Genomic DNA, 11,425 nt, shown 5'->3' with positions numbered 1-11,425 from the left:
ACTATGTTCAAGACACTGTAGCACTGAAGACACATGTGGGGAGGAAGACACCATGCATCTGCATGCACACACATAAACTGACAATGAACAAAAAAGCAACTATGAAAGTAATTCAGAGATGTATGCAGCCTATACTTGGTCTCAAACTTCCTGAGACTCTGACCCTAAAAAGTAAATAAACTAGAAGTCTATCAAGCAAACAAATGCTTTGCAAACTTACACCTTCCACAGGCTGCGCAGGGCCATGCAACTCTTTGGAGAAAACAGCAAAAGCAGAACTGGAATCTGCTTGTAGTTGTGCCTGCACCTCAAATGGCAAAAATGTTCTTGCTCCCTCATTTCACATACAAAGTCCAAGTGTTATTTATACCATTTTCTGAGGTCTCAGAGTACAGACTGTTTAACTCTAGAGAATCACAGTCCCTCCCTTCCGTCGTCTTTCTTCTTTCATGCTCTTGGTGCTTTTGCCTCTTAGTGAAATGGTAACTAGTCACCGAAATCTAAACACGCATCAGCTAGACTACAACACCCGAACACCAAAGATGAGAACCATGCTATTTTAAGGCCTCTGATCAAAAGGCTTAGTTAGAGACTAGCTGTGTGTCCTGGTTTGGCCTAAACCAGGCCGATTTTCCTTTCAGTGATTTTTACTTTCAGCTAAGTCTCCTCTAAGTAACTGCACTTTCTGAAACTAACTGCATGTTTTGCAGACAGTGTCTGCTTCCAGGACTGATAACGCTCGAAGTTTGTAGTTATCGCTGAGGCACCGGTAGGGATGTTGTGCAGTAAGGCTCTTGCTGTACTTAGTCTTAGAGAAACCAAGGTCACTGCTGAATTCCTCACTGCTTATGAGTGAAGAGCCGAAGGGGGGTCGCAGCTGCAGGGGGGAGCAGACAGGGCAGGTGACCCAAAATTGACCAGCGAGGCTATTCCATCCCATACACGTCATTCTCGGTATAAAGCGGGGGGATCACGAGGGTCTCGGTCTCTTTCTGCTATGGCCGGTGTCCAAGGAGGACTCCGACTGTTTTCCTGCTGCCCCCAATCCCGATCCGTGCATTCCTGAATCCAGCTCTCGACCGTCGCTAGGCCCAGCCTGGGCCTTCCCGGAGCCTGCCCTGCAGTGCCGGTGGTGACGTTGCTGACATCGGGGGAGCTCGATCTTGGTTTTGTATATATATTTGTATATATTTGATTATTCCAATATTATTATTATACTCTTTTTCATTATTATAGGTTTATTAAAACTGTTTTAACTTTCCAACCCGTAAGTCTCTCTCCCTTTTCCCTTTCCCTTTCCCTTCGGGTCGGGGGGGGAGGGTTAACAGAGAGCATCTGCCGCAGGTTTAATAGCCGGCCCAGCTTTAAACCGTGACAGATTTATTGGTGCCCAACGCGGGGCTCGAGAGAAGCTCCAACAGGTTCCTCTGATAAGTCGAATCCCGGATCCGGCGGGAGGAGACCCAGAGAGCTCAGCTGAGAGAGTATCAGATTTCTTCCTTTGAGATTTACGAGGGGTTGGAAATTAAAACAGATAGCAAAGATGGTAATGTCATTTTTGAACGCTGTGTTATCTCATCTCTTTATAAAGTCTTTTACAGAGTTAAGTGTAATGATACCTTACTTGCCGTATGTGCTGTTTGTTACTGTTTATGTGCAGTTTATCACTGCTGGGCACTGGTCAATATGCATTGTTTTGTTATGGCGTTTCATACTGATTTATGTCGTGATAAACTGGGCTGTTACTATTCTGACTGCGGTAGCAGCGATTTTATCTGCAGACTCCGGGCGTCCTTTAGCTGATTGTGTTAATGATTACACTTCCAATTTTACTTCGGGAAATAGCACCTTCTCCTTTTCTGCCAAGCTGATTCCTCTAGATTTTGTGAAATTCGGATGGTGCTGTCTAGGTGGCATGTTTTTATTTTCTGTTGTCCTGAATGTGTTTCTGATGTGGGATAAGATTAAATATTGGTGCAGGGACAGGTGTAGGTGTTACGCAGCCACCTCAGATCCTACAGCGTGTGCTGCCGCTACAGCTCGCACCGCAGCTGCTACACCCCCCAAGATGGCCACTGCAGCTACTCAGACTCTAACGAGTCTCAGCACTCCCACGACAGCCACCGCATCTACTCAGACCCCAGCATCTAACGAATCTGTACCAATTGCTCCTGTAAGCAGGAAGAAATACCGAAAGAAATCAGCTAGTAAAGTGAAGGATGATGACTCAGAGCCTTCTAAGGCAGAGCCATCATATGACCCAGGTGAGGGCCCTTCTCAGTCAGAGTTAGGGCCTGACACAGATGGGGGTTCCCTTGATCGTCATTTTAAAGCAGACCCATCACAGAAGAAAGGTAGTTCTAAAGCAGAACTATCACAGGAGGACTCGGATGTAGAGATAACCTACCACTCCTTATCCCTGAAGGACCTGAGAAATATAAGGAAAGACTTCAGCCGTTATGATGGTGAGCCTATTATTACCTGGTTGCTCCGATGCTGGGATAACGGGGCAGACAGCATGCAATTAGATGGCAGAGAAGCCAGACAGTTGGGATCCCTGTCCAGAGATGGTGGTATTGATAAGGCGCTCGCAAGAAAGTCAAACACTATCAGTCTCTGGAGGCGACTCTCGTCAGCTGTAAAGAGCAGGTATCCCTATAAAGATGATGTTATGAGCCACCTAAGCAAATGGACCACTATAGAAAAAGGTATTAACTACCTTAGAGAACTAGCTGTGCAAGAGATCATTTATAGACACCCACGGGAAGTTGTAGATCCTGTAGATCCTGATGAAGTGGAATGCAACCGATCCGTGTTCCGGAAGGTTGTGAAGAGTGCTCCACCGACATACACCCATACGTTGTCAATATTAGTCTGGGGAGAAGATGCTATGGCACGACCTAGTGTGGGCGAAATGGCTAACTGTATGCGACAGTATGAAGATAGTATTTCTTCCCCACTGCAGACCCGCATCTCAGCTGTGGAAAAACTGACTAAGGAAAACAAGGACTCATTTAAACAACTGTCAGACAAACTGTCCAGGATAGAGAATAAACTTGACTCTCTGCCTACACAGGCCCGTGTTGCAGCTGTTAAGAGAAAACGCTCTCCTACAGGACCAGCTCAAAGGAAACAGAACACATCACGAGGTATCCTGTGGTTTGCCCTGCGTGGTTATGGGGAAGACATGAACAGATGGCATGGACAACCTACCAGTACCCTACAGGCATGAGTACGTGAGTTGCAAGCTAAAAGAAATACCAGAGAGAATTTTTCTAGGAGGATGGCTGCTCCAGTTACCAGTGAGTAGGACCCCAGTCAGGGGAGATGGGCCTCAAATCCCTTTTTCCCAAGTGTGAATAGGAGAAATGAAGGTCCAGTCCCTGTGAGCAGCACGAATCCATTTCTTAATTAGGGGGGCCCTGCCTCCAGCCAGGTGGAGGAGAGGGACAACCAAGTTTATTGGACTGTGTGGATTCGATGGCCTGGCACATCAAAACCACAAAGGTATCGAGCCTTGGTAGACACTGGTGCACAGTGCACCCTAATGCCATCGGATCATAAAGGGGCAGAACCTATCAGTATTTCAGGAGTAACAGGAGGATCTCTAGTGTTATCTGTATTGGAGGCCGAAGTGAGCCTAACTAAAAATGAATGGAAAAAGCACCCCATTGTGACTGGCCCAGATGTTCCGTGCATCCTTGGCATAGACTACCTCAAGAGAGGGTATTTTAAGGACCCAAAAGGGTATAGATGGGCCTTTGGTATAGCAGCTGTAGAGACTGAGGACATTAGACAACTGTTTACCTTGCCTGGCCTCTCAGAGGATCCTTCTGTTGTGGGGTTGCTGAAGGTTGAAGAACAACAGGTGCCAATTGCTACTACCACGGTGCACCGACGACAATATCGCACCAATCGAGACTCCCTGATCCCCATTCATAAACTGATTAGACAATTAGAAAATCAAGGAGTGATTAGTAAGACTCGCTCACCCTTTAATAGTCCTATATGGCCAGTGCAAAAGTCTGATGGAGAATGGAGATTAACTGTGGACTATCGTGGCCTAAATGAAGTTACGCCACCGCTGAGTGCTGCTGTGCCAGACATGCTAGAACTTCAATACGAACTGGAGTCAAAGGCAGCCAAGTGGTACGCCACCATAGACATTGCTAATGCATTTTTCTCTATTCCTTTGGCACCAAAGTGCAGGCCACAGTTTGCTTTTACCTGGAGAGGTATCCAGTATACCTGGAATCGACTGCCCCAGGGGTGGAAACACAGTCCTACTATTTGCCATGGACTGATCCAGACTGCACTAGAAAAGGGTGGAGCTCCAGAACATTTGCAATACATTGATGACATCATTGTGTGGGGTGATACAGCAGCAGAAGTTTTTGACAAAGGGGAGAAAATAATCCAAATTCTTCTGAAAGCTGTTTTTGCCATAAAAAGAGGCAAGGTCAAGGGACCTGCCCGGGAGATCCAGTTTTTAGGGATTAAATGGCAAGATGGGCATCGCCAGATCCCAACAGACGTGATCAACAAAATAACAGCTATGCCCGCACCAACTAACACAAAGGAAACACAAGCCTTCTTAGGCGTTGTGGGTTTCTGGAGAATGCATATTCCTGACTACAGCCAGATTGTACGCCCTCTTTATCAAGTGACCAGAAAGAAGAATGATTTTCAGTGGGGCCCTGAACAACGACAGGCTTTTGAACAGATTAAACAAGAGATTGTGCATGCAGCAGCCCTTGGACCAGTCTGTACGGGACAAGATGTTAAAAATGTGCTCTACACCTCAGCTGGGGACAATGGTCCTACCTGGAGCCTCTGGCAGAAAGTACCAGGGGAGACTCGAGGTCGACCCCTAGGATTTTGGAGTCGAGGATACAAGGGCTCCGAAGCCAATTACACTCCAACTGAAAAAGAGATACTGGCAGCATATGAAGGAGTTAGAGCTGCTTCAGAGGTAATTGGTACTGAAGCACAACTTCTCCTGGCACCTCGAATACCAGTACTAGGCTGGATGTTCAAGGGTAAGGTTCCTACTACCCATCATGCAACTGATGCTACATGGAGTAAATGGATTGCATTAATTACACAGAGGGCTCGAATAGGAAACCCTAATCGCCCAGGAATCTTAGAAGTGATCATGGACTGGCCAGAAGGCAAAGACTTCGGAATGCCACCAGAAAAGGAGGTGACACGTGCTGAAGAAGCCCCACCATATAATGAACTACCAGAGGATGAGAAGCAGTATGCCCTGTTCACCGATGGATCCTGCCGTCTTGTAGGAAAGCATCGGAAGTGGAAAGCTGCTGTATGGAGTCCTATACGACGAGTCACAGAAGCCACAGAAGGACAAGGTGAATCAAGTCAATTTGCAGAGGTAAAAGCCATCCAGCTGGCTCTACACATTGCTGAACGAGAAAAGTGGCCAAGGCTGTATCTTTATACTGACTCATGGATGGTGGCAAATGCCTTGTGGGGGTGGTTAAAGCAGTGGAAGCGAAGCAACTGGCAGCGTAAAGGTAAACCTATTTGGGCTGCTGAACTGTGGCAAGATATTGCTGTTCAGCTAGAGAAACTAGTCATGAAGGTACGTCATGTAGATGCTCACATACCTAAAAGTCGGGCAACTGAGGAACATCGAAACAACCAACAAGCGGATCAAGCTGCTAAAGTGTTCCAAATAGATTTGGACTGGGAACATAAAGGTGAACTATTTTTAGCTCGGTGGGCTCATGACACTTCAGGTCATCAAGGAAGAGATGCAACATACAGATGGGCTCGTGACCGAGGGGTGGACTTAACCATGGACTCTATTGCACAGGTTATCCATGATTGTGAAACATGCGCCGCAATTAAGCAAGCCAAACAGTTAAAACCTTTGTGGTATGGGGGGCGGTGGTTGAAATATAAATATGGGGAGGCCTGGCAAATTGACTACATCACAGTCCCTCAAACCCGCCAGGGTAAACGTTATGTGCTTACCATGGTGGAGGCGACCACCGGATGGCTGGAAACATACTCTGTGCCCCATGCCACTGCCCGGAACACCATTCTGGGCCTTGAAAAGCAAATCTTGTGGCGACATGGCACACCAGAGAGAATTGAGTCGGACAATGGGACTCATTTCAAAAACAGTCTCATAGATAACTGGGCCAAAGAGCATGGCATCGAATGGGTATATCACATCCCCTATCATGCACCAGCATCTGGGAAAGTTGAACGGTATAATGGGCTGTTAAAAACTACCCTAAAAGCAATGGGGGGTGGAACCTTTAAAAACTGGGATAAACATCTGGCACAAGCTACCTGGTTAGTTGACACCAGGGGATCTATCAACCGAGCTGGCCCTGCTCAGTCAGACCTTTTACATACAGTAGAAGGGGATAAAGTCCCTGTGGTGCATGAAAGGAATCTGTTGGGAAAAACTGTCTGGGTTCTTCCTGCTACGGGTAAAGGTAAACCCATTCATGGGATTGCTTTTGCTCAAGGACCTGGATGTACTTGGTGGGTGATGCTGCAGGATGGTGGAGTCCGATGTGTCCCTGAAGGTGATCTGATCCTGGGTGAGAATACTTAATTCTGAACTGCATGATGTTAATTGCTGCATAATACTAACAGTGTTCATAAGTGTCTTTCAGGTTGAAGCAGTGGTGATGGGAATGGAGCTAGCTGCAAGTGGCGTCCAGTAACCTCCTCGAGACTGACATCTTTAACCTGCAACCCGTGGGCACAAAATGTGACAAAGCTCATACCATCTCTCCTACCCTGGGAGACTCCTAGCCAGATGGAAACCCACAATCCTGAACTAAATGAACTTGATGAACTTTTTTTTTTTGTATAGAGATGAATCATAAACTAATGTTATCTGTATATATTTTAAAATGAAAAGTTAGTGGTGATCTGAGTATGATGTGAATGGTACGGAATAAGGGGTGGAATGTCCTGGTTTGGCCTAAACCAGGCCGATTTTCCTTTCAGTGATTTTTACTTTCAGCTAAGTCTCCTCTAAGTAACTGCACTTTCTGAAACTAACTGCATGTTTTGCAGACAGTGTCTGCTTCCAGGACTGATAACGCTCGAAGTTTGTAGTTATCGCTGAGGCACCGGTAGGGATGTTGTGCAGTAAGGCTCTTGCTGTACTTAGTCTTAGAGAAACCAAGGTCACTGCTGAATTCCTCACTGCTTACGAGTGAAGAGCCGAAGGGGGGTCGCAGCTGCAGGGGGGAGCAGACAGGGCAGGTGACCCAAAATTGACCAGCGAGGCTATTCCATCCCATACACGTCATTCTCGGTATAAAGCGGGGGGATCACGAGGGTCTCGGTCTCTTTCTGCTATGGCTGGTGTCCAAGGAGGACTCCGACTGTTTTCCTGCTGCCCCCAATCCCGATCCGTGCATCCCTGAATCCAGCTCTCGACCGTCGCTAGGCCCAGCCTGGGCCTTCCCGGAGCCTGCCCTGCAGTGCCGGTGGTGACATTGCTGACATCGGGGGAGCTCGATCTTGGTTTTGTATATATATTTGTATATATTTGATTATTCCAATATTATTATTATACTCTTTTTCATTATTATAGGTTTATTAAAACTGTTTTAACTTTCCAACCCGTAAGTCTCTCTCCCTTTTCCCTTTCCCTTTCCCTTCGGGTGGGGGGGGGGGAGGGTTAACAGAGAGCATCTGCCGCAGGTTTAATAGCCGGCCCAGCTTTAAACCGTGACACTGTGAAAGAGTCATCTAGTCCCTGTCAACTTACCTACCCCTTCCTTCCTTCCCACTCCCACACACAAAAGACAAGACCTAAAACCGAAGTCCACCGGGGATACTGCATTTGCCAATACGCTGCCTACAACTGCAGCTACAATTCACCACCCAGCTTCACTGCACTGTGATGCACAGGCAGGGTGGGGTTACTTCTCCAAGCCATGGTGCTCGTTCTTGAATATATCACTGTATGTTGTTTTATTTTTCTAGTATCCTTTATATTAACTTTATCACATATTCTAGCAGCACTTTGCAACTACCGTAGCAACATCTGTCAAAAATACAGGTATGCTCAATTACGGGATTTTGCTTATTTTCACACTACAAATGCAAGAAGCAAAAGCCAATGTATTCCATTCTATTTTTACTTATAGTAGAACATAGAAAATAAAGCAGATTTTGCCTCTACCGTACTGACACAACTTCTTCAAGATGCGTAGCAACACTTAAAATACACACTCTGCATGCTGCAATACACATATTTTCCTTCTTACTCAAAAAGTGTCTTTACACCAAAAGAACAAAAATATGCATGATATAAATCACTTTAGATCAAGTTAGATAAAAAGACTGGAAGCAAGTCTCTCAAAGAAAGCAGTTAATTTCCATGTAATAAGCCACAGAAATCTGGAGTACGAAGGACACTGCTTTACAGCCAGAGCCCCTCAGAAGTACAGAATTACAGTGTATGTATATTCAGTGTAATATCCTGAGATTTTTAACTCAGTAACTCCTAAGAACTGCAGCTCCTTCAACAGTGGCACTTTTTGGAAAGCTGTAGTAGGTAAATCTCAGATGTCTTCAGACTTTTATAGTATCACCCTGTGATCACCTTCTGCTCAGATTGTTACCATGAAAACTTAAACCTCCCACTAAGTGCTTCAGTCCTCTTCTCCTGATTCTGCTCTGAAGCTTCCCCTGCATACAGACTACAAGAGCTGTCAAAATGGTCCTTTTATTAAAAGGAAAAATAACACCTTTTAGCAGCAAGCCGTAACAACCTCTGTAATAGTTTAAGACTGTGTTTTGTCACACCACTTTAAAATCTTACACCATCAGCCGACATACTACTATGAATACTAAGCTGAGCTTCCCATTTGTAATTAAAACAATTGCTTCTTTAACTAAGGACTGACCACAAATGAAAAGTTCACTATAAAAGTACTGTCTCAACAGAAGTTTACTATAATGTGAAGCAGTATTTCTCCACAAACACCCCTCCAAGCTGGGAAACATGATTATTCTTATTTTTAAAATTACAACATTTATTTCAAAATAAATTAAGGATTAAATAGTACGTAATGATACTCTCTTTGTATAGCTAAAAAATTACATGGAAAAAAAAGACAAAGTTATACATCATTTTTAGTCCTAATTCAGCCTTTAGTTGAGTAGTAACCTAGAGCTAGATCTCCTCAGAGCCAATTCAGATAAGCAGCATTTATTAGTTCTGGCTCTGCCCCAATCCTCCTCATCCCACACTGGCTTCTGCAGAGCCACTCAACTTTACCGTATCCTTGGGTCAGGCTCCAGAAAGGTTTATTAATCCAGGTGCAGCACAAAGCCCACCTACACCACTATCTCAGAACCAGGGGAGTAATACGGACATACTCAGGTGGTTTCATATGGAGGTTGCATAAAGGCTCTTTGCAGGGGTTTTTGCAGGGCTCGTTTCAATCAGCCCTGCCAAATCTATGCTGACCATGTGCAAAGCCCACCTAGTACCTTCACATCTTCCTCCCCTCACACATCCAATATCATCCAGGGTTTCCCTGCCATTTCCTTCCTGTCATGTGGGAGAAGAAAGATGATTGTACAAGATATTTCAAGAAAGAACCCACACGATACAATACTACAAAACACCCTTCAGTAAATCAAAATTTAACTCCACCAACAGCTCACAATCATAGCAAACCATCAGATTTTCACAGCTGCAGGAAATTTAAAAATGTAACTCCTACCAGTGAGTTCAGCTGCAGGAAAAGAGAATATGAAAATGGTAAGAAAGTCAAGAACAGCACCCTTGAAAACACTGCTTGAAATTAAGCCACATTTACACAGGGAGCAAGAAAAATCAAAAGTGTGATAACAAGAGAGACCAGACTGCTCAAAATTTTCTGAAGAGCAGAAATTTTTCATGATGGACCAGCTAATCCTGGAAACCACTTCCAAGCATGTGAAAGACAAAAGTCATCAGGAGTAGTCAGCATGGATTCACCAAGGGCAAGTCATGCTTAACCAAGCTGATAAACTTATCTATGATGAAACAACTGGCCTGGTGGACGAGGGGAGAGCAGTGCACATCGTCTACCTGGACTTCAGTAAAGGCCTTTGACATCGTCTCCCATAACATCCTCACAGAGAAGCTGCTGATGTATGAGCTGGATGAGCGGACAGGGGGGTGGACTGAAAACTGGCTGAATGGCCAGGCCCAGAGGGAGGTGATCAGTGCCACAAAGTTTATTTGGAGGCCAGCAACTAGGTGTATACTCCAGGGGTCAATACTGTGTCCAGTCCTGTTTAACATCTTCGTTAATGACCTGGATGATGGGCCAGAGTGTACCATCAGCACATTTGTTGATGACACCAAACTGGGAGGACTGGCTGATAGGCCAGGGGGTCGTGCTGCCATCCAGAGGGACCTTGACAGGCTGGAGAAATGGGCTGAAAGGAACCTCATGAAGTTCAGTAAGAAGTGCAAAGTCCTGCAACTGGGGAGGAACAACATATGCTGGGGGCCAACCAGCAGGAAACCAGCTTTGCAGAAAAGGACCTGGGGGTCCTATTGGACACCAAGTCAATATAACCCAGCAATGGGCCCTTGCCACAAAGAAGGCGAATGGCATCCTGGGCTGCATTAGGCAAAGTATTGCCAGCAGGTCGAGGGAGGTGACCCTTCCCCTCTGCTCAGCACTGGTGAGGCCACACCTGGAGTGCTGTGTCCAGAGTGGGGCTCCTCAGTACAAGACAGACATGGACATACTGGAGAGAATCCAACAAAGGGCTATTAAGATGATTGAGGAACTGGAGCATCTCTCCTATGATGAAAGGCTGAGGGAGCTGAGACTGCTCAGCCTAGAGAAGAGAAGGCTCAGGGGGATCTTATTAATGTGTATAAATACCTGGAAGGAGGGTGCAAAGAAGACGGAGCCAGGCTCTCTTCAGTGGTGCCCAGTGACAGGACCAGAGGCAATGGGCACAAACTGAGACAGAGGAAACACTTTTTCCCTGTGATGACTGAGCACTGGCACAGGTTGCACAGAGAGGCTGTGGAGTCTCTATCCATGGAGATACTCAAAAGCCGCCTGGACATGGTCCTGGGCAACTGGCTCTAGGAAGCCCTGCTTGAGCAGGGGGTTGGATCAGATGACCTGCAGAGGTCCCTTCCAATCTCAACTATTCTGTGATTCTGTGAAGATGTCATATGGAGCCTAGGACTAAGACCACACAGCTGGCATATAAGAGAGATTCCAGCTTTATCAGAGGAGGACAAAATTTCACGCTAACCGTAAAGGATTACCACGCTCAGTTGAAATACTGGAATAACGTGTTTGTTGGGAGGCAGAGGGGAAGAACTCTGAAACTACTTTATGTTTCATCTTGTTTCTGTCAAAAACACAGATACATACTAGCAGGATAAAGCAGTGACATT

At 45.8% G+C, this 11,425-nt stretch overlaps 1 protein-coding gene across 2 annotated transcripts in view; it reads right to left on the bottom strand.

Annotated features, from left to right (window-relative positions):
* The window catches only part of MIPEP (mitochondrial intermediate peptidase), a 97,863-nt gene that overhangs the window by 55,589 nt on the left and 30,849 nt on the right, over positions 1-11,425 (bottom strand). The window lies entirely within an intron of this gene.

This window comes from Nyctibius grandis, chromosome 2, assembly GCF_013368605.1.
Source record: "Nyctibius grandis isolate bNycGra1 chromosome 2, bNycGra1.pri, whole genome shotgun sequence".
Classification (NCBI taxonomy): Eukaryota; Metazoa; Chordata; class Aves; order Nyctibiiformes; family Nyctibiidae; genus Nyctibius; species Nyctibius grandis.
This window is presented reverse-complemented; position numbering and strand designations above follow the sequence as displayed.